The sequence below is a fragment of the Microcebus murinus genome, unplaced genomic scaffold (assembly GCF_040939455.1).
Source record: "Microcebus murinus isolate Inina unplaced genomic scaffold, M.murinus_Inina_mat1.0 scaf032_hap2_Mmur4.0, whole genome shotgun sequence".
Taxonomy (NCBI): domain Eukaryota; kingdom Metazoa; phylum Chordata; class Mammalia; order Primates; family Cheirogaleidae; genus Microcebus; species Microcebus murinus.
This window is the reverse complement of record NW_027438978.1, coordinates 52404-75495: the sequence shown is the minus strand read 5'-3', so window position 1 is coordinate 75495 and position 23092 is coordinate 52404. Positions and strand designations below refer to the sequence as shown.

Genomic DNA, 23092 nt, shown 5'->3' with positions numbered 1-23092 from the left:
GGGAGGCCGAGGCGGGCGGATTGCTCAAGGTCAGGAGTTCAAAACCAGCCTGAGCAAGAGCGAGACCCCGTCTCTACTATAAATAGAAAGAAATTAATTGGCCAACTGATATATATATAAAAAATTAGCGGGGCATGGTGGCGCATGCCTGCAGTCCCAGCTACCCGGGAGGCTGAGGCAGAAGGATCACTCGAGCCCAGGAGTTTGAAGTTGCTGTGAGCTAGGCTGACGCCACGGCACTCACTCTAGCCTGGGCAACAAACCGAGACTCTGTCTCAAAAAAAAAAAAAAAAATGAATCCGAAGAGAAAAGTAAAAGGAGGCCTGTGGAGCAGGTCTGGGTGTGACTCCGGATCCCCGAACATCAGGTGCCACCACCAAAGATTCCTACGTGTAGCCCATAGAACCCCAAAAGCAACGGGAGGAGTTCTGGTCACATACTCCCTCAAAATGACATCCTGGCCTTCTTCTGGAACTCCCTCCCCTCTCAGACTCTCAAGGTTTCCTCCAGCGTGTCGGCTCCCACAGAGCAGACCTTTGGTCTGAGACCTGACAGTCCAGAAGCCAGGCATGCTGCCGCGTGGCGGCGGTGTCACGGCTCGGGACAAGAGGAGGCCCCACGGTGCGGGCTGGGGCGCCAGGCACCGCGGCGGGCGCCGAGGGTGGGGGTCCCCCCACCCCGGGCCGCCCCCGCACTCCCAGAAACGCGACAGAACCAGAGGCAAAAAAAAAAAGAAGAAGCCTACGGCACCCGGTATTCCCGGGCGGTCTCCCATCCAAGTTCTAACCAGGCCCGAGCCTGCTTAGCTTCCGAGACCAGACGGGATCGGGCGCGTTCGGGGTGGTGTGGCCGTGGACGGCGGAGGGCGCCCCTGCCCCGCTCAAGAAGCCGAGCCTCTCCGCGCTTCCCCGCCGCCTCCTCCCCCCGCCCCAGGCCCCGCGCCGGGTCGGGCCTGTTGAGTTCGCCGGCCGGGTCCCGCGGGCTCCGAGGGACGGGGGTGACAGGCGGGGCGGGCAGGGAGCGGCGGGCCGGGGTTGGGGGCTGTCTCTGTATACACACACACTCACACTCACACTCACTCACTCACTCACACTCACACTCACACAAGATGCGCCTCCACGGCTGGACCCGCCAAGGTGGAGACCTTCAAGCCCCCCTCCTCTCCTTGCCTGGCCTCCTTCACCTCCCCGCCCCCCACCCCCAGCGCGCCGGGGCCGCTGACTGCGCACGGGCGGGAGGGGCGGGGCGCTCGCCCTTTGACCCCAGCCAGGGGCGGCCCTCCCCCACAACCCCTTTCAGCTGCGCCCCCCACCCTGTGGCCTGGCGGCCGCCTATTCCCCCGGGCCAGGGCTGGGGCACAGCGCACGGGGGAGGGGAGCCAGTGTATGGGGCGTCTCTCTCTCTCGGGATGTGTCCCATGGGTGGGGTGGGGTGGCGTGGTTTGTGGGGCGCTGAAGAAATCAGTCCCCTCCATCTCCTCCCTCTGGAAAACACCCAAGCCCTTGGAGAACTGCCCGCACCTCTACCTACCGTGGGGGCCGGGACCCTCCTCTGTGTCCTCCTGTGGCCCAGTCCAAGGGGCCTGGGCCTGGCCGGGGCTGCATTGGACCCCAACCACCCTGGCGTGTGGACTCGCCAAAAATCGGCGATTAGATATTGGATTCCAGCGTCATTGAGGTCATTTCACTAATGAGTGCACCGCAAAGAGTTTCCTAATCCATCTGTGAGGGTGGCAACCGAAAGAGAATTTTAGAGCTGACAGAATAGGCGAGGAAAGGCATAGGAGATTTCCACACCCAGTAAGGAAGCCTTTCCCGAAGTGGAAGAAAGAAAGGAGCAAACAGAGACACCGGTAGCCCGCCCGGATCAGAGTCTGCCCCTGAGAGAAAGTACCCTGACCAGGTTCACCCGTGGGTGGGTCGCGAGCTAGCGGCATTCAGAAGAGCGAGGCCCGCAGTCTGTGCAGAAGACACCTGCACTCGGGTGTGTGTGGCGGCACAATTCACAAGCAGCTCCAGATGTTAAACCAAGGAGAAGCCAGGGAGTTCCCAACGCCCCAGGTGTCCTCAGCCCACGACTGGCTGCTGTGGGAATGCGAAGCCCGGCTCCTGGTCTCAGAGCGGGGCAACCAGGAGGTGTGATGTCCACCCCGGCGTTCCCAGGAGGATCAGACTGAAGCTGGGACTTGGCCTGAAAGTGTCCCCTCGCATGGCCACCCCCTTCCCCTTCCTGCTCCTCTACTCCTGGTGCCCCTCCATCCAGGGGCCAGACCTTAAAGAGTCACCCGCAAGAGAATCCTGGTCCCAAAGGAGCCTTCTGGGGGACCCCTGCTGAGAGAGGTTGTGGGCCTGGCCCGCTGGGGCTCTGCCCGACCCAGGGCTGAGAGATGCAACCTCCCAGCTCTGGGTCCCTGCAGGAAGTGTTGGCAAGCACAGGGCCAGTCCTCCAAAGGCCCAGGTGCAGGGAGCCCAGGCCAAGCAGCCTGTGGAAGAAGCCACATGCTGTGCCACCCCGGGGAACACGACTGCAGGCCACGGCCCTTCCCACCTCCTCCTCCTCCTCCTCCTCCTCCTCCTCCTCCTCCTCCTCCTCCTCCCACCCCGCCCCCGCCCCCGCCCCCACATGGCACAGGGCCCAGAGACACCTCAGACACTTGCTACCCAAAGTGCAAAGGGCATCAGTTGCTCCTCCAAACCCCCCCCCCAGCCCAGCAGACCGCGTTGTCCAGCCAGCCCCCGGGCCTCCCTGGGGAGCCCAGCACAAAAGTGCAGACACCCACCGGACCCTCAATCTCAGTTTTCGGATGTTTTTGCCACTCTAAGGACCCGCAGGCCAGCTGGGCCTTCTGGCAGGACAGAGAGCCCCGGAATCCGACGTGGAGAGCTGGGTGTACGTCCCCATGAGGAGGCGGTCCCCACCTCCGCGGCTATCCCCTTGCGGGGAGCGGCAGCCGCGGGGCCTCAGAGAAGACACCAGGCTGGGCCCCCACGGCACAGCGGGAGCACGTCCCCCGCAGGCCACTTAGCGACGGCGGCCAGCCGGCGGACGGTTGGGTTGCGCGAGACGCTGCGGCCGCCCTGCTACCGGGTTCCTGGGAGGGCGTCCTGGAACCAGCGTCCACACCAAGCCCTTGGAAGGCCCAGGCGACGGAGGAGCCCCGTCAGGCAGGGGCCGAGGACGGTGACGGCCCGGGCGGGGAGGAGCGTGTCAGGCAGGGGCAGAGGACGGTGACAGGTGACAGGCCGGGCGGGAAGGAGTCAGTCAGGCAGGGGCCGTGGAGGAGACGGGCTGGGTAAGGGTTAGGGTTAGTGTCAGGGCACAAGTCACAATCGCAAAGACCTGGAAGCCACCCGAGTGCCCATCGACCCACGAGTGGGTAAGTAAAATGTGGCCCGTGGACACCACGGAGTGCTATTCGGCTATGAGGAGCAGCGGTGAGGGGGCACCTCTCGTGGTTCTCCTGGCCAGAGCTGGAACCCGTTCCAGTAAGCCAAGTATCCCAAGAATGGACACACGAGCACCACGTGCTCGCGCTCACCAGCAAATGGGTACGAACCGATGGACACCTAAGTGGACACAGAGGAATCACCTTCTTCGGGTGGGTGTCGGGCGGGTGGGGGGAGGGGATGGGCATACACATCCATTAGGAATGGGGTGGGTACGCACCGACTGGGGGATGGGCGCACTTGAAGCTCTGACCCGAGGGGGGAGGCTGGGAGAGGGCAACGCACCCGACCTTAACATTGGTGCCCCCACAATATGCTGGAACAACATGAGAGGTAAATGAATAAGAACACGGGGGGGGAGGGGGGCACGGGCAACACATGTCACCTTAACACTTGGACTCCCATCATCTGCTTGAAAAGAGAGAGAAAAGAAAATGCAATAATAGAGATAAGAGACACTTTTTAAAAATAATGAATCCGGCCGGGCGCTGTGGCTCACGCCTGTAATCCTAGCTCTTGGGAGGCCGAGGCGGGCGGATTGCTCAAGGTCAGGAGTTCAAAACCAGCCTGAGCAAGAGCGAGACCCCGTCTCTACTATAAATAGAAAGAAATTAATTGGCCAACTGATATATATATAAAAAATTAGCGGGGCATGGTGGCGCATGCCTGCAGTCCCAGCTACCCGGGAGGCTGAGGCAGAAGGATCACTCGAGCCCAGGAGTTTGAAGTTGCTGTGAGCTAGGCTGACGCCACGGCACTCACTCTAGCCTGGGCAACAAACCGAGACTCTGTCTCAAAAAAAAAAAAAAAAATGAATCCGAAGAGAAAAGTAAAAGGAGGCCTGTGGAGCAGGTCTGGGTGTGACTCCGGATCCCCGAACATCAGGTGCCACCACCAAAGATTCCTACGTGTAGCCCATAGAACCCCAAAAGCAACGGGAGGAGTTCTGGTCACATACTCCCTCAAAATGACATCCTGGCCTTCTTCTGGAACTCCCTCCCCTCTCAGACTCTCAAGGTTTCCTCCAGCGTGTCGGCTCCCACAGAGCAGACCTTTGGTCTGAGACCTGACTGTCCAGAAGCCAGGCATGCTGCCGCGTGGCGGCGGTGTCACGGCTCGGGACAAGAGGAGGCCCCACGGTGCGGGCTGGGGCGCCAGGCACCGCGGCGGGCGCCGAGGGTGGGGGTCCCCCCACCCCGGGCCGCCCCCGCACTCCCAGAAACGCGACAGAACCAGAGGCAAAAAAAAAAAGAAGAAGCCTACGGCACCCGGTATTCCCGGGCGGTCTCCCATCCAAGTTCTAACCAGGCCCGACCCTGCTTAGCTTCCGAGACCAGACGGGATCGGGCGCGTTCGGGGTGGTGTGGCCGTGGACGGCGGAGGGCGCCCCTGCCCCGCTCAAGAAGCCGAGCCTCTCCGCGCTTCCCCGCCGCCTCCTCCCGCCCCAGGCCCCGCGCCGGGTCGGGCCTGTTGAGTTCGCCGGCCGGGTCCCGCGGGCTCCGAGGGACGAAGGTGACAGGCGGGGCGGGCAGGGAGCGGCGGGCCGGGGTTGGGGGCTGTCTCTGTATACACACACACTCACACGCACTCACTCACTCACTCACACTCACACAAGATGCGCCTCCACGGCTGGACCCGCCAAGGTGGAGACCTTCAAGCCCCCCTCCTCTCCTTGCCTGGCCTCCTTCACCTCCCCGCCCCCCACCCCCAGCGCGCCGGGGCCGCTGACTGCGCACGGGCGGGAGGGGCGGGGCGCTCGCCCTTTGACCCCAGCCAGGGGCGGCCCTCCCCCACAACCCCTTTCAGCTGCGCCCCCCACCCTGTGGCCTGGCGGCCGCCTATTCCCCCGGGCCAGGGCTGGGGCACAGCGCACGGGGGAGGGGAGCCAGTGTATGGGGCGTCTCTCTCTCTCGGGATGTGTCCCATGGGTGGGGTGGGGTGGCGTGGTTTGTGGGGCGCTGAAGAAATCAGTCCCCTCCATCTCCTCCCTCTGGAAAACACCCAAGCCCTTGGAGAACTGCCCGCACCTCTACCTACCGTGGGGGCCGGGACCCTCCTCTGTGTCCTCCTGTGGCCCAGTCCAAGGGGCCTGGGCCTGGCCGGGGCTGCATTGGACCCCAACCACCCTGGCGTGTGGACTCGCCAAAAATCGGCGATTAGATATTGGATTCCAGCGTCATTGAGGTCATTTCACTAATGAGTGCACCGCAAAGAGTTTCCTAATCCATCTGTGAGGGTGGCAACCGAAAGAGAATTTTAGAGCTGACAGAATAGGCGAGGAAAGGCATAGGAGATTTCCACACCCAGTAAGGAAGCCTTTCCCGAAGTGGAAGAAAGAAAGGAGCAAACAGAGACACCGGTAGCCCGCCCGGATCAGAGTCTGCCCCTGAGAGAAAGTACCCTGACCAGGTTCACCCGTGGGTGGGTCGCGAGCTAGCGGCATTCAGAAGAGCGAGGCCCGCAGTCTGTGCAGAAGACACCTGCACTCGGGTGTGTGTGGCGGCACAATTCACAAGCAGCTCCAGATGTTAAACCAAGGAGAAGCCAGGGAGTTCCCAACGCCCCAGGTGTCCTCAGCCCACGACTGGCTGCTGTGGGAATGCGAAGCCCGGCTCCTGGTCTCAGAGCGGGGCAACCAGGAGGTGTGATGTCCACCCCGGCGTTCCCAGGAGGATCAGACTGAAGCTGGGACTTGGCCTGAAAGTGTCCCCTCGCATGGCCACCCCCTTCCCCTTCCTGCTCCTCTACTCCTGGTGCCCCTCCATCCAGGGGCCAGACCTTAAAGAGTCACCCGCAAGAGAATCCTGGTCCCAAAGGAGCCTTCTGGGGGACCCCTGCTGAGAGAGGTTGTGGGCCTGGCCCGCTGGGGCTCTGCCCGACCCAGGGCTGAGAGATGCAACCTCCCAGCTCTGGGTCCCTGCAGGAAGTGTTGGCAAGCACAGGGCCAGTCCTCCAAAGGCCCAGGTGCAGGGAGCCCAGGACAAGCAGCCTGTGGAAGAAGCCACATGCTGTGCCACCCCGGGGAACACGACTGCAGGCCACGGCCCTTCCCACCTCCTCCTCCTCCTCCTCCTCCTCCTCCTCCTCCTCCCACCCCGCCCCCGCCCCCGCCCCCACATGGCACAGGGCCCAGAGACACCTCAGACACTTGCTACCCAAAGTGCAAAGGGCATCAGTTGCTCCTCCAAACCCCCCCCCCAGCCCAGCAGACCGCGTTGTCCAGCCAGCCCCCGGGCCTCCCTGGGGAGCCCAGCACAAAAGTGCAGACACCCACCGGACCCTCAATCTCAGTTTTCGGATGTTTTTGCCACTCTAAGGACCCGCAGGCCAGCTGGGCCTTCTGGCAGGACAGAGAGCCCCGGAATCCGACGTGGAGAGCTGGGTGTACGTCCCCATGAGGAGGCGGTCCCCACCTCCGCGGCTATCCCCTTGCGGGGAGCGGCAGCCGCGGGGCCTCAGAGAAGACACCAGGCTGGGCCCCCACGGCACAGCGGGAGCACGTCCCCCGCAGGCCACTTAGCGACGGCGGCCAGCCGGCGGACGGTTGGGTTGCGCGAGACGCTGCGGCCGCCCTGCTACCGGGTTCCTGGGAGGGCGTCCTGGAACCAGCGTCCACACCAAGCCCTTGGAAGGCCCAGGCGACGGAGGAGCCCCGTCAGGCAGGGGCCGAGGACGGTGACGGCCCGGGCGGGGAGGAGCGTGTCAGGCAGGGGCAGAGGACGGTGACAGGTGACAGGCCGGGCGGGAAGGAGTCAGTCAGGCAGGGGCCGTGGAGGAGACGGGCTGGGTAAGGGTTAGGGTTAGTGTCAGGGCACAAGTCACAATCGCAAAGACCTGGAAGCCACCCGAGTGCCCATCGACCCACGAGTGGGTAAGTAAAATGTGGCCCGTGGACACCACGGAGTGCTATTCGGCTATGAGGAGCAGCGGTGAGGGGGCACCTCTCGTGGTTCTCCTGGCCAGAGCTGGAACCCGTTCCAGTAAGCCAAGTATCCCAAGAATGGACACACGAGCACCACGTGCTCGCGCTCACCAGCAAATGGGTACGAACCGATGGACACCTAAGTGGACACAGAGGAATCACCTTCTTCGGGTGGGTGTCGGGCGGGTGGGGGGAGGGGATGGGCATACACATCCATTAGGAATGGGGTGGGTACGCACCGACTGGGGGATGGGCGCACTTGAAGCTCTGACCCGAGGGGGGAGGCTGGGAGAGGGCAACGCACCCGACCTTAACATTGGTGCCCCCACAATATGCTGGAACAACATGAGAGGTAAATGAATAAGAACACGGGGGGGGGGGAGGGGGGCACGGGCAACACATGTCACCTTAACACTTGGACTCCCATCATCTGCTTGAAAAGAGAGAGAAAAGAAAATGCAATAATAGAGATAAGAGACACTTTTTAAAAATAATGAATCCGGCCGGGCGCTGTGGCTCACGCCTGTAATCCTAGCTCTTGGGAGGCCGAGGCGGGCGGATTGCTCAAGGTCAGGAGTTCAAAACCAGCCTGAGCAAGAGCGAGACCCCGTCTCTACTATAAATAGAAAGAAATTAATTGGCCAACTGATATATATATAAAAAATTAGCGGGGCATGGTGGCGCATGCCTGCAGTCCCAGCTACCCGGGAGGCTGAGGCAGAAGGATCACTCGAGCCCAGGAGTTTGAAGTTGCTGTGAGCTAGGCTGACGCCACGGCACTCACTCTAGCCTGGGCAACAAACCGAGACTCTGTCTCAAAAAAAAAAAAAAAAATGAATCCGAAGAGAAAAGTAAAAGGAGGCCTGTGGAGCAGGTCTGGGTGTGACTCCGGATCCCCGAACATCAGGTGCCACCACCAAAGATTCCTACGTGTAGCCCATAGAACCCCAAAAGCAACGGGAGGAGTTCTGGTCACATACTCCCTCAAAATGACATCCTGGCCTTCTTCTGGAACTCCCTCCCCTCTCAGACTCTCAAGGTTTCCTCCAGCGTGTCGGCTCCCACAGAGCAGACCTTTGGTCTGAGACCTGACTGTCCAGAAGCCAGGCATGCTGCCGCGTGGCGGCGGTGTCACGGCTCGGGACAAGAGGAGGCCCCACGGTGCGGGCTGGGGCGCCAGGCACCGCGGCGGGCGCCGAGGGTGGGGGTCCCCCCCACCCCGGGCCGCCCCCGCACTCCCAGAAACGCGACAGAACCAGAGGCAAAAAAAAAAAGAAGAAGCCTACGGCACCCGGTATTCCCGGGCGGTCTCCCATCCAAGTTCTAACCAGGCCCGAGCCTGCTTAGCTTCCGAGACCAGACGGGATCGGGCGCGTTCGGGGTGGTGTGGCCGTGGACGGCGGAGGGCGCCCCTGCCCCGCTCAAGAAGCCGAGCCTCTCTGCGCTTCCCCGCCGCCTCCTCCCGCCCCAGGCCCCGCGCCGGGTCGGGCCTGTTGAGTTCGCCGGCCGGGTCCCGCGGGCTCCGAGGGACGAAGGTGACAGGCGGGGCGGGCAGGGAGCGGCGGGCCGGGGTTGGGGGCTGTCTCTGTATACACACACACTCACACGCACTCACTCACTCACTCACACTCACACAAGATGCGCCTCCACGGCTGGACCCGCCAAGGTGGAGACCTTCAAGCCCCCCTCCTCTCCTTGCCTGGCCTCCTTCACCTCCCCGCCCCCCACCCCCAGCGCGCCGGGGCCGCTGACTGCGCACGGGCGGGAGGGGCGGGGCGCTCGCCCTTTGACCCCAGCCAGGGGCGGCCCTCCCCCACAACCCCTTTCAGCTGCGCCCCCCACCCTGTGGCCTGGCGGCCGCCTATTCCCCCGGGCCAGGGCTGGGGCACAGCGCACGGGGGAGGGGAGCCAGTGTATGGGGCGTCTCTCTCTCTCGGGATGTGTCCCATGGGTGGGGTGGGGTGGCGTGGTTTGTGGGGCGCTGAAGAAATCAGTCCCCTCCATCTCCTCCCTCTGGAAAACACCCAAGCCCTTGGAGAACTGCCCGCACCTCTACCTACCGTGGGGGCCGGGACCCTCCTCTGTGTCCTCCTGTGGCCCAGTCCAAGGGGCCTGGGCCTGGCCGGGGCTGCATTGGACCCCAACCACCCTGGCGTGTGGACTCGCCAAAAATCGGCGATTAGATATTGGATTCCAGCGTCATTGAGGTCATTTCACTAATGAGTGCACCGCAAAGAGTTTCCTAATCCATCTGTGAGGGTGGCAACCGAAAGAGAATTTTAGAGCTGACAGAATAGGCGAGGAAAGGCATAGGAGATTTCCACACCCAGTAAGGAAGCCTTTCCCGAAGTGGAAGAAAGAAAGGAGCAAACAGAGACACCGGTAGCCCGCCCGGATCAGAGTCTGCCCCTGAGAGAAAGTACCCTGACCAGGTTCACCCGTGGGTGGGTCGCGAGCTAGCGGCATTCAGAAGAGCGAGGCCCGCAGTCTGTGCAGAAGACACCTGCACTCGGGTGTGTGTGGCGGCACAATTCACAAGCAGCTCCAGATGTTAAACCAAGGAGAAGCCAGGGAGTTCCCAACGCCCCAGGTGTCCTCAGCCCACGACTGGCTGCTGTGGGAATGCGAAGCCCGGCTCCTGGTCTCAGAGCGGGGCAACCAGGAGGTGTGATGTCCACCCCGGCGTTCCCAGGAGGATCAGACTGAAGCTGGGACTTGGCCTGAAAGTGTCCCCTCGCATGGCCACCCCCTTCCCCTTCCTGCTCCTCTACTCCTGGTGCCCCTCCATCCAGGGGCCAGACCTTAAAGAGTCACCCGCAAGAGAATCCTGGTCCCAAAGGAGCCTTCTGGGGGACCCCTGCTGAGAGAGGTTGTGGGCCTGGCCCGCTGGGGCTCTGCCCGACCCAGGGCTGAGAGATGCAACCTCCCAGCTCTGGGTCCCTGCAGGAAGTGTTGGCAAGCACAGGGCCAGTCCTCCAAAGGCCCAGGTGCAGGGAGCCCAGGCCAAGCAGCCTGTGGAAGAAGCCACATGCTGTGCCACCCCGGGGAACACGACTGCAGGCCACGGCCCTTCCCACCTCCTCCTCCTCCTCCTCCTCCTCCCACCCCGCCCCCGCCCCCGCCCCCACATGGCACAGGGCCCAGAGACACCTCAGACACTTGCTACCCAAAGTGCAAAGGGCATCAGTTGCTCCTCCAAACCCCCCCCCAGCCCAGCAGACCGCGTTGTCCAGCCAGCCCCCGGGCCTCCCTGGGGAGCCCAGCACAAAAGTGCAGACACCCACCGGACCCTCAATCTCAGTTTTCGGATGTTTTTGCCACTCTAAGGACCCGCAGGCCAGCTGGGCCTTCTGGCAGGACAGAGAGCCCCGGAATCCGACGTGGAGAGCTGGGTGTACGTCCCCATGAGGAGGCGGTCCCCACCTCCGCGGCTATCCCCTTGCGGGGAGCGGCAGCCGCGGGGCCTCAGAGAAGACACCAGGCTGGGCCCCCACGGCACAGCGGGAGCACGTCCCCCGCAGGCCACTTAGCGACGGCGGCCAGCCGGCGGATGGTTGGGTTGCGCGAGACGCTGCGGCCGCCCTGCTACCGGGTTCCTGGGAGGGCGTCCTGGAACCAGCGTCCACACCAAGCCCTTGGAAGGCCCAGGCGACGGAGGAGCCCCGTCAGGCAGGGGCCGAGGACGGTGACGGCCCGGGCGGGGAGGAGCGTGTCAGGCAGGGGCAGAGGACGGTGACAGGTGACAGGCCGGGCGGGAAGGAGTCAGTCAGGCAGGGGCCGTGGAGGAGACGGGCTGGGTAAGGGTTAGGGTTAGTGTCAGGGCACAAGTCACAATCGCAAAGACCTGGAAGCCACCCGAGTGCCCATCGACCCACGAGTGGGTAAGTAAAATGTGGCCCGTGGACACCACGGAGTGCTATTCGGCTATGAGGAGCAGCGGTGAGGGGGCACCTCTCGTGGTTCTCCTGGCCAGAGCTGGAACCCGTTCCAGTAAGCCAAGTATCCCAAGAATGGACACACGAGCACCACGTGCTCGCGCTCACCAGCAAATGGGTACGAACCGATGGACACCTAAGTGGACACAGAGGAATCACCTTCTTCGGGTGGGTGTCGGGCGGGTGGGGGGAGGGGATGGGCATACACATCCATTAGGAATGGGGTGGGTACGCACCGACTGGGGGATGGGCGCACTTGAAGCTCTGACCCGAGGGGGGAGGCTGGGAGAGGGCAACGCACCCGACCTTAACATTGGTGCCCCCACAATATGCTGGAACAACATGAGAGGTAAATGAATAAGAACACGGGGGGGGGAGGGGGGCACGGGCAACACATGTCACCTTAACACTTGGACTCCCATCATCTGCTTGAAAAGAGAGAGAAAAGAAAATGCAATAATAGAGATAAGAGACACTTTTTAAAAATAATGAATCCGGCCGGGCGCTGTGGCTCACGCCTGTAATCCTAGCTCTTGGGAGGCCGAGGCGGGCGGATTGCTCAAGGTCAGGAGTTCAAAACCAGCCTGAGCAAGAGCGAGACCCCGTCTCTACTATAAATAGAAAGAAATTAATTGGCCAACTGATATATATATAAAAAATTAGCGGGGCATGGTGGCGCATGCCTGCAGTCCCAGCTACCCGGGAGGCTGAGGCAGAAGGATCACTCGAGCCCAGGAGTTTGAAGTTGCTGTGAGCTAGGCTGACGCCACGGCACTCACTCTAGCCTGGGCAACAAACCGAGACTCTGTCTCAAAAAAAAAAAAAAAAATGAATCCGAAGAGAAAAGTAAAAGGAGGCCTGTGGAGCAGGTCTGGGTGTGACTCCGGATCCCCGAACATCAGGTGCCACCACCAAAGATTCCTACGTGTAGCCCATAGAACCCCAAAAGCAACGGGAGGAGTTCTGGTCACATACTCCCTCAAAATGACATCCTGGCCTTCTTCTGGAACTCCCTCCCCTCTCAGACTCTCAAGGTTTCCTCCAGCGTGTCGGCTCCCACAGAGCAGACCTTTGGTCTGAGACCTGACTGTCCAGAAGCCAGGCATGCTGCCGCGTGGCGGCGGTGTCACGGCTCGGGACAAGAGGAGGCCCCACGGTGCGGGCTGGGGCGCCAGGCACCGCGGCGGGCGCCGAGGGTGGGGGTCCCCCCCACCCCGGGCCGCCCCCGCACTCCCAGAAACGCGACAGAACCAGAGGCAAAAAAAAAAAGAAGAAGCCTACGGCACCCGGTATTCCCGGGCGGTCTCCCATCCAAGTTCTAACCAGGCCCGAGCCTGCTTAGCTTCCGAGACCAGACGGGATCGGGCGCGTTCGGGGTGGTGTGGCCGTGGACGGCGGAGGGCGCCCCTGCCCCGCTCAAGAAGCCGAGCCTCTCTGCGCTTCCCCGCCGCCTCCTCCCGCCCCAGGCCCCGCGCCGGGTCGGGCCTGTTGAGTTCGCCGGCCGGGTCCCGCGGGCTCCGAGGGACGAAGGTGACAGGCGGGGCGGGCAGGGAGCGGCGGGCCGGGGTTGGGGGCTGTCTCTGTATACACACACACTCACACGCACTCACTCACTCACTCACACTCACACAAGATGCGCCTCCACGGCTGGACCCGCCAAGGTGGAGACCTTCAAGCCCCCCTCCTCTCCTTGCCTGGCCTCCTTCACCTCCCCGCCCCCCACCCCCAGCGCGCCGGGGCCGCTGACTGCGCACGGGCGGGAGGGGCGGGGCGCTCGCCCTTTGACCCCAGCCAGGGGCGGCCCTCCCCCACAACCCCTTTCAGCTGCGCCCCCCACCCTGTGGCCTGGCGGCCGCCTATTCCCCCGGGCCAGGGCTGGGGCACAGCGCACGGGGGAGGGGAGCCAGTGTATGGGGCGTCTCTCTCTCTCGGGATGTGTCCCATGGGTGGGGTGGGGTGGCGTGGTTTGTGGGGCGCTGAAGAAATCAGTCCCCTCCATCTCCTCCCTCTGGAAAACACCCAAGCCCTTGGAGAACTGCCCGCACCTCTACCTACCGTGGGGGCCGGGACCCTCCTCTGTGTCCTCCTGTGGCCCAGTCCAAGGGGCCTGGGCCTGGCCGGGGCTGCATTGGACCCCAACCACCCTGGCGTGTGGACTCGCCAAAAATCGGCGATTAGATATTGGATTCCAGCGTCATTGAGGTCATTTCACTAATGAGTGCACCGCAAAGAGTTTCCTAATCCATCTGTGAGGGTGGCAACCGAAAGAGAATTTTAGAGCTGACAGAATAGGCGAGGAAAGGCATAGGAGATTTCCACACCCAGTAAGGAAGCCTTTCCCGAAGTGGAAGAAAGAAAGGAGCAAACAGAGACACCGGTAGCCCGCCCGGATCAGAGTCTGCCCCTGAGAGAAAGTACCCTGACCAGGTTCACCCGTGGGTGGGTCGCGAGCTAGCGGCATTCAGAAGAGCGAGGCCCGCAGTCTGTGCAGAAGACACCTGCACTCGGGTGTGTGTGGCGGCACAATTCACAAGCAGCTCCAGATGTTAAACCAAGGAGAAGCCAGGGAGTTCCCAACGCCCCAGGTGTCCTCAGCCCACGACTGGCTGCTGTGGGAATGCGAAGCCCGGCTCCTGGTCTCAGAGCGGGGCAACCAGGAGGTGTGATGTCCACCCCGGCGTTCCCAGGAGGATCAGACTGAAGCTGGGACTTGGCCTGAAAGTGTCCCCTCGCATGGCCACCCCCTTCCCCTTCCTGCTCCTCTACTCCTGGTGCCCCTCCATCCAGGGGCCAGACCTTAAAGAGTCACCCGCAAGAGAATCCTGGTCCCAAAGGAGCCTTCTGGGGGACCCCTGCTGAGAGAGGTTGTGGGCCTGGCCCGCTGGGGCTCTGCCCGACCCAGGGCTGAGAGATGCAACCTCCCAGCTCTGGGTCCCTGCAGGAAGTGTTGGCAAGCACAGGGCCAGTCCTCCAAAGGCCCAGGTGCAGGGAGCCCAGGCCAAGCAGCCTGTGGAAGAAGCCACATGCTGTGCCACCCCGGGGAACACGACTGCAGGCCACGGCCCTTCCCACCTCCTCCTCCTCCTCCTCCTCCTCCCACCCCGCCCCCGCCCCCGCCCCCACATGGCACAGGGCCCAGAGACACCTCAGACACTTGCTACCCAAAGTGCAAAGGGCATCAGTTGCTCCTCCAAACCCCCCCCCAGCCCAGCAGACCGCGTTGTCCAGCCAGCCCCCGGGCCTCCCTGGGGAGCCCAGCACAAAAGTGCAGACACCCACCGGACCCTCAATCTCAGTTTTCGGATGTTTTTGCCACTCTAAGGACCCGCAGGCCAGCTGGGCCTTCTGGCAGGACAGAGAGCCCCGGAATCCGACGTGGAGAGCTGGGTGTACGTCCCCATGAGGAGGCGGTCCCCACCTCCGCGGCTATCCCCTTGCGGGGAGCGGCAGCCGCGGGGCCTCAGAGAAGACACCAGGCTGGGCCCCCACGGCACAGCGGGAGCACGTCCCCCGCAGGCCACTTAGCGACGGCGGCCAGCCGGCGGACGGTTGGGTTGCGCGAGACGCTGCGGCCGCCCTGCTACCGGGTTCCTGGGAGGGCGTCCTGGAACCAGCGTCCACACCAAGCCCTTGGAAGGCCCAGGCGACGGAGGAGCCCCGTCAGGCAGGGGCCGAGGACGGTGACGGCCCGGGCGGGGAGGAGCGTGTCAGGCAGGGGCAGAGGACGGTGACAGGTGACAGGCCGGGCGGGAAGGAGTCAGTCAGGCAGGGGCCGTGGAGGAGACGGGCTGGGTAAGGGTTAGGGTTAGTGTCAGGGCACAAGTCACAATCGCAAAGACCTGGAAGCCACCCGAGTGCCCATCGACCCACGAGTGGGTAAGTAAAATGTGGCCCGTGGACACCACGGAGTGCTATTCGGCTATGAGGAGCAGCGGTGAGGGGGCACCTCTCGTGGTTCTCCTGGCCAGAGCTGGAACCCGTTCCAGTAAGCCAAGTATCCCAAGAATGGACACACGAGCACCACGTGCTCGCGCTCACCAGCAAATGGGTACGAACCGATGGACACCTAAGTGGACACAGAGGAATCACCTTCTTCGGGTGGGTGTCGGGCGGGTGGGGGGAGGGGATGGGCATACACATCCATTAGGAATGGGGTGGGTACGCACCGACTGGGGGATGGGCGCACTTGAAGCTCTGACCCGAGGGGGGAGGCTGGGAGAGGGCAACGCACCCGACCTTAACATTGGTGCCCCCACAATATGCTGGAACAACATGAGAGGTAAATGAATAAGAACACGGGGGGGGGGAGGGGGGCACGGGCAACACATGTCACCTTAACACTTGGACTCCCATCATCTGCTTGAAAAGAGAGAGAAAAGAAAATGCAATAATAGAGATAAGAGACACTTTTTAAAAATAATGAATCCGGCCGGGCGCTGTGGCTCACGCCTGTAATCCTAGCTCTTGGGAGGCCGAGGCGGGCGGATTGCTCAAGGTCAGGAGTTCAAAACCAGCCTGAGCAAGAGCGAGACCCCGTCTCTACTATAAATAGAAAGAAATTAATTGGCCAACTGATATATATATAAAAAATTAGCGGGGCATGGTGGCGCATGCCTGCAGTCCCAGCTACCCGGGAGGCTGAGGCAGAAGGATCACTCGAGCCCAGGAGTTTGAAGTTGCTGTGAGCTAGGCTGACGCCACGGCACTCACTCTAGCCTGGGCAACAAACCGAGACTCTGTCTCAAAAAAAAAAAAAAAAATGAATCCGAAGAGAAAAGTAAAAGGAGGCCTGTGGAGCAGGTCTGGGTGTGACTCCGGATCCCCGAACATCAGGTGCCACCACCAAAGATTCCTACGTGTAGCCCATAGAACCCCAAAAGCAACGGGAGGAGTTCTGGTCACATACTCCCTCAAAATGACATCCTGGCCTTCTTCTGGAACTCCCTCCCCTCTCAGACTCTCAAGGTTTCCTCCAGCGTGTCGGCTCCCACAGAGCAGACCTTTGGTCTGAGACCTGACTGTCCAGAAGCCAGGCATGCTGCCGCGTGGCGGCGGTGTCACGGCTCGGGACAAGAGGAGGCCCCACGGTGCGGGCTGGGGCGCCAGGCACCGCGGCGGGCGCCGAGGGTGGGGGTCCCCCCACCCCGGGCCGCCCCCGCACTCCCAGAAACGCGACAGAACCAGAGGCAAAAAAAAAAAGAAGAAGCCTACGGCACCCGGTATTCCCGGGCGGTCTCCCATCCAAGTTCTAACCAGGCCCGACCCTGCTTAGCTTCCGAGACCAGACGGGATCGGGCGCGTTCGGGGTGGTGTGGCCGTGGACGGCGGAGGGCGCCCCTGCCCCGCTCAAGAAGCCGAGCCTCTCTGCGCTTCCCCGCCGCCTCCTCCCGCCCCAGGCCCCGCGCCGGGTCGGGCCTGTTGAGTTCGCCGGCCGGGTCCCGCGGGCTCCGAGGGACGGGGGTGACAGGCGGGGCGGGCAGGGAGCGGCGGGCCGGGGTTGGGGGCTGTCTCTGTATACACACACACTCACACGCACTCACTCACTCACTCACACTCACACAAGATGCGCCTCCACGGCTGGACCCGCCAAGGTGGAGACCTTCAAGCCCCCCTCCTCTCCTTGCCTGGCCTCCTTCACCTCCCCGCCCCCCACCCCCAGCGCGCCGGGGCCGCTGACTGCGCACGGGCGGGAGGGGCGGGGCGCTCGCCCTTTGACCCCAGCCAGGGGCGGCCCTCCCCCACAACCCCTTTCAGCTGCGCCCCCCACCCTGTGGCCTGGCGGCCGCCTATTCCCCCGGGCCAGGGCTGGGGCACAGCGCACGGGGGAGGGGAGCCAGTGTATGGGGCGTCTCTCTCTCTCGGGATGTGTCCCATGGGTGGGGTGGGGTGGCGTGGTTTGTGGGGCGCTGAAGAAATCAGTCCCCTCCATCTCCTCCCTCTGGAAAACACCCAAGCCCTTGGAGAACTGCCCGCACCTCTACCTACCGTGGGGGCCGGGACCCTCCTCTGTGTCCTCCTGTGGCCCAGTCCAAGGGGCCTGGGCCTGGCCGGGGCTGCATTGGACCCCAACCACCCTGGCGTGTGGACTCGCCAAAAATCGGCGATTAGATATTGGATTCCAGCGTCATTGAGGTCATTTCACTAATGAGTGCACCGCAAAGAGTTTCCTAATCCATCTGTGAGGGTGGCAACCGAAAGAGAATTTTAGAGCTGACAGAATAGGCGAGGAAAGGCATAGGAGATTTCCACACCCAGTAAGGAAGCCTTTCCCGAAGTGGAAGAAAGAAAGGAGCAAACAGAGACACCGGTAGCCCGCCCGGATCAGAGTCTGCCCCTGAGAGAAAGTACCCTGACCAGGTTCACCCGTGGGTGGGTCGCGAGCTAGCGGCATTCAGAAGAGCGAGGCCCGCAGTCTGTGCAGAAGACACCTGCACTCGGGTGTGTGTGGCGGCACAATTCACAAGCAGCTCCAGATGTTAAACCAAGGAGAAGCCAGGGAGTTCCCAACGCCCCAGGTGTCCTCAGCCCACGACTGGCTGCTGTGGGAATGCGAAGCCCGGCTCCTGGTCTCAGAGCGGGGCAACCAGGAGGTGTGATGTCCACCCCGGCGTTCCCAGGAGGATCAGACTGAAGCTGGGACTTGGCCTGAAAGTGTCCCCTCGCATGGCCACCCCCTTCCCCTTCCTGCTCCTCTACTCCTGGTGCCCCTCCATCCAGGGGCCAGACCTTAAAGAGTCACCCGCAAGAGAATCCTGGTCCCAAAGGAGCCTTCTGGGGGACCCCTGCTGAGAGAGGTTGTGGGCCTGGCCCGCTGGGGCTCTGCCCGACCCAGGGCTGAGAGATGCAACCTCCCAGCTCTGGGTCCCTGCAGGAAGTGTTGGCAAGCACAGGGCCAGTCCTCCAAAGGCCCAGGTGCAGGGAGCCCAGGACAAGCAGCCTGTGGAAGAAGCCACATGCTGTGCCACCCCGGGGAACACGACTGCAGGCCACGGCCCTTCCCACCTCCTCCTCCTCCTCCTCCTCCTCCTCCTCCTCCTCCTCCCACCCCGCCCCCGCCCCCGCCCCCACATGGCACAGGGCCCAGAGACACCTCAGACACTTGCTACCCAAAGTGCAAAGGGCATCAGTTGCTCCTCCAAACCCCCCCCCCAGCCCAGCAGACCGCGTTGTCCAGCCAGCCCCCGGGCCTCCCTGGGGAGCCCAGCACAAAAGTGCAGACACCCACCGGACCCTCAATCTCAGTTTTCGGATGTTTTTGCCACTCTAAGGACCCGCAGGCCAGCTGGGCCTTCTGGCAGGACAGAGAGCCCCGGAATCCGACGTGGAGAGCTGGGTGTACGTCCCCATGAGGAGGCGGTCCCCACCTCCGCGGCTATCCCCTTGCGGGGAGCGGCAGCCGCGGGGCCTCAGAGAAGACACCAGGCTGGGCCCCCACGGCACAGCGGGAGCACGTCCCCCGCAGGCCACTTAGCGACGGCGGCCAGCCGGCGGATGGTTGGGTTGCGCGAGACGCTGCGGCCGCCCTGCTACCGGGTTCCTGGGAGGGCGTCCTGGAACCAGCGTCCACACCAAGCCCTTGGAAGGCCCAGGCGACGGAGGAGCCCCGTCAGGCAGGGGCCGAGGACGGTGACGGCCCGGGCGGGGAGGAGCGTGTCAGGCAGGGGCAGAGGACGGTGACAGGTGACAGGCCGGGCGGGAAGGAGTCAGTCAGGCAGGGGCCGTGGAGGAGACGGGCTGGGTAAGGGTTAGGGTTAGTGTCAGGGCACAAGTCACAATCGCAAAGACCTGGAAGCCACCCGAGTGCCCATCGACCCACGAGTGGGTAAGTAAAATGTGGCCCGTGGACACCACGGAGTGCTATTCGGCTATGAGGAGCAGCGGTGAGGGGGCACCTCTCGTGGTTCTCCTGGCCAGAGCTGGAACCCGTTCCAGTAAGCCAAGTATCCCAAGAATGGACACACGAGCACCACGTGCTCGCGCTCACCAGCAAATGGGTACGAACCGATGGACACCTAAGTGGACACAGAGGAATCACCTTCTTCGGGTGGGTGTCGGGCGGGTGGGGGGAGGGGATGGGCATACACATCCATTAGGAATGGGGTGGGTACGCACCGACTGGGGGATGGGCGCACTTGAAGCTCTGACCCGAGGGGGGAGGCTGGGAGAGGGCAACGCACCCGACCTTAACATTGGTGCCCCCACAATATGCTGGAACAACATGAGAGGTAAATGAATAAGAACACGGGGGGGGGGAGGGGGGCACGGGCAACACATGTCACCTTAACACTTGGACTCCCATCATCTGCTTGAAAAGAGAGAGAAAAGAAAATGCAATAATAGAGATAAGAGACACTTTTTAAAAATAATGAATCCGGCCGGGCGCTGTGGCTCACGCCTGTAATCCTAGCTCTTGGGAGGCCGAGGCGGGCGGATTGCTCAAGGTCAGGAGTTCAAAACCAGCCTGAGCAAGAGCGAGACCCCGTCTCTACTATAAATAGAAAGAAATTAATTGGCCAACTGATATATATATAAAAAATTAGCGGGGCATGGTGGCGCATGCCTGCAGTCCCAGCTACCCGGGAGGCTGAGGCAGAAGGATCACTCGAGCCCAGGAGTTTGAAGTTGCTGTGAGCTAGGCTGACGCCACGGCACTCACTCTAGCCTGGGCAACAAACCGAGACTCTGTCTCAAAAAAAAAAAAAAAAATGAATCCGAAGAGAAAAGTAAAAGGAGGCCTGTGGAGCAGGTCTGGGTGTGACTCCGGATCCCCGAACATCAGGTGCCACCACCAAAGATTCCTACGTGTAGCCCATAGAACCCCAAAAGCAACGGGAGGAGTTCTGGTCACATACTCCCTCAAAATGACATCCTGGCCTTCTTCTGGAACTCCCTCCCCTCTCAGACTCTCAAGGTTTCCTCCAGCGTGTCGGCTCCCACAGAGCAGACCTTTGGTCTGAGACCTGACTGTCCAGAAGCCAGGCATGCTGCCGCGTGGCGGCGGTGTCACGGCTCGGGACAAGAGGAGGCCCCACGGTGCGGGCTGGGGCGCCAGGCACCGCGGCGGGCGCCGAGGGTGGGGGTCCCCCCCACCCCGGGCCGCCCCCGCACTCCCAGAAACGTGACAGAACCAGAGGCAAAAAAAAAAAGAAGAAGCCTACGGCACCCGGTATTCCCGGGCGGTCTCCCATCCAAGTTCTAACCAGGCCCGACCCTGCTTAGCTTCCGAGACCAGACGGGATCGGGCGCGTTCGGGGTGGTGTGGCCGTGGACGGCGTGGCCGTGGACGGCGGAGGGCGCCCCTGCCCCGCTCAAGAAGCCGAGCCTCTCCGCGCTTCCCCGCCGCCTCCTCCCGCCCCAGGCCCCGCGCCGGGTCGGGCCTGTTGAGTTCGCCGGCCGGGTCCCGCGGGCTCCGAGGGACGGGGGTGACAGGCGGGGCGGGCAGGGAGCGGCGGGCCGGGGTTGGGGGCTGTCTCTGTATACACACACACTCACACTCACACTCACTCACTCACTCACACTCACACTCACACAAGATGCGCCTCCACGGCTGGACCCGCCAAGGTGGAGACCTTCAAGCCCCCCTCCTCTCCTTGCCTGGCCTCCTTCACCTCCCCGCCCCCCACCCCCAGCGTGCCGGGGCCGCTGACTGCGCACGGGCGGGAGGGGCGGGCCACTCGCCCTTTGACCCCAGCCAGGGGCGGCCCTCCCCCACAACCCCTTTCAGCTGCGCCCCCCACCCTGTGGCCTGGCGGCCGCCTATTCCCCCGGGCCAGGGCTGGGGCACAGCGCACGGGGGAGGGGAGCCAGTGTATGGGGCGTCTCTCTCTCTCTCGGGATGTGTCCCATGGGTGGGGTGGGGTGGCGTGGTTTGTGGGGCGCTGAAGAAATCAGTCCCCTCCATCTCCTCCCTCTGGAAAACACCCAAGCCCTTGGAGAACTGCCCGCACCTCTACCTACCGTGGGGGCCGGGACCCTCCTCTGTGTCCTCCTGTGGCCCAGTCCAAGGGGCCTGGGCCTGGCCGGGGCTGCATTGGACCCCAACCACCCTGGCGTGTGGACTCGCCAAAAATCGGCGATTAGATATTGGATTCCAGCGTCATTGAGGTCATTTCACTAATGAGTGCACCGCAAAGAGTTTCCTAATCCATCTGTGAGGGTGGCAACCGAAAGAGAATTTTAGAGCTGACAGAATAGGCGAGGAAAGGCATAGGAGATTTCCACACCCAGTAAGGAAGCCTTTCCCGAAGTGGAAGAAAGAAAGGAGCAAACAGAGACACCGGTAGCCCGCCCGGATCAGAGTCTGCCCCTGAGAGAAAGTACCCTGACCAGGTTCACCCGTGGGTGGGTCGCGAGCTAGCGGCATTCAGAAGAGCGAGGCCCGCAGTCTGTGCAGAAGACACCTGCACTCGGGTGTGTGTGGCGGCACAATTCACAAGCAGCTCCAGATGTTAAACCAAGGAGAAGCCAGGGAGTTCCCAACGCCCCAGGTGTCCTCAGCCCACGACTGGCTGCTGTGGGAATGCGAAGCCCGGCTCCTGGTCTCAGAGCGGGGCAACCAGGAGGTGTGATGTCCACCCCGGCGTTCCCAGGAGGATCAGACTGAAGCTGGGACTTGGCCTGAAAGTGTCCCCTCGCATGGCCACCCCCTTCCCCTTCCTGCTCCTCTACTCCTGGTGCCCCTCCATCCAGGGGCCAGACCTTAAAGAGTCACCCGCAAGAGAATCCTGGTCCCAAAGGAGCCTTCTGGGGGACCCCTGCTGAGAGAGGTTGTGGGCCTGGCCCGCTGGGGCTCTGCCCGACCCAGGGCTGAGAGATGCAACCTCCCAGCTCTGGGTCCCTGCAGGAAGTGTTGGCAAGCACAGGGCCAGTCCTCCAAAGGCCCAGGTGCAGGGAGCCCAGGACAAGCAGCCTGTGGAAGAAGCCACATGCTGTGCCACCCCGGGGAACACGACTGCAGGCCACGGCCCTTCCCACCTCCTCCTCCTCCTCCTCCTCCTCCTCCTCCTCCTCCTCCCACCCCGCCCCCGCCCCCGCCCCCACATGGCACAGGGCCCAGAGACACCTCAGACACTTGCTACCCAAAGTGCAAAGGGCATCAGTTGCTCCTCCAAACCCCCCCCCCAGCCCAGCAGACCGCGTTGTCCAGCCAGCCCCCGGGCCTCCCTGGGGAGCCCAGCACAAAAGTGCAGACACCCACCGGACCCTCAATCTCAGTTTTCGGATGTTTTTGCCACTCTAAGGACCCGCAGGCCAGCTGGGCCTTCTGGCAGGACAGAGAGCCCCGGAATCCGACGTGGAGAGCTGGGTGTACGTCCCCATGAGGAGGCGGTCCCCACCTCCGCGGCTATCCCCTTGCGGGGAGCGGCAGCCGCGGGGCCTCAGAGAAGACACCAGGCTGGGCCCCCACGGCACAGCGGGAGCACGTCCCCCGCAGGCCACTTAGCGACGGCGGCCAGCCGGCGGATGGTTGGGTTGCGCGAGACGCTGCGGCCGCCCTGCTACCGGGTTCCTGGGAGGGCGTCCTGGAACCAGCGTCCACACCAAGCCCTTGGAAGGCCCAGGCGACGGAGGAGCCCCGTCAGGCAGGGGCCGAGGACGGTGACGGCCCGGGCGGGGAGGAGCGTGTCAGGCAGGGGCAGAGGACGGTGACAGGTGACAGGCCGGGCGGGAAGGAGTCAGTCAGGCAGGGGCCGTGGAGGAGACGGGCTGGGTAAGGGTTAGGGTTAGTGTCAGGGCACAAGTCACAATCGCAAAGACCTGGAAGCCACCCGAGTGCCCATCGACCCACG

General features: G+C 63.0%; 6 pseudogenes; all 6 read right to left on the bottom strand.

The window, feature by feature from the left end:
- Window positions 1-738: 738 nt before the first annotated feature.
- Window positions 739-857, bottom strand: LOC142868519 (uncharacterized; annotated as a pseudogene).
- Window positions 858-4702: 3845 nt separating this feature from the next.
- LOC142868484 (uncharacterized) lies at window positions 4703-4821 on the bottom strand (annotated as a pseudogene).
- A 3826-nt stretch (window positions 4822-8647) lies between these two features.
- LOC142868518 (uncharacterized) lies at window positions 8648-8766 on the bottom strand (annotated as a pseudogene).
- Window positions 8767-12577: 3811 nt separating this feature from the next.
- Window positions 12578-12696, bottom strand: LOC142868517 (uncharacterized; annotated as a pseudogene).
- Window positions 12697-16507: 3811 nt separating this feature from the next.
- LOC142868483 (uncharacterized) lies at window positions 16508-16626 on the bottom strand (annotated as a pseudogene).
- Window positions 16627-20454: 3828 nt separating this feature from the next.
- Window positions 20455-20573, bottom strand: LOC142868482 (uncharacterized; annotated as a pseudogene).
- Window positions 20574-23092: the final 2519 nt, after the last annotated feature.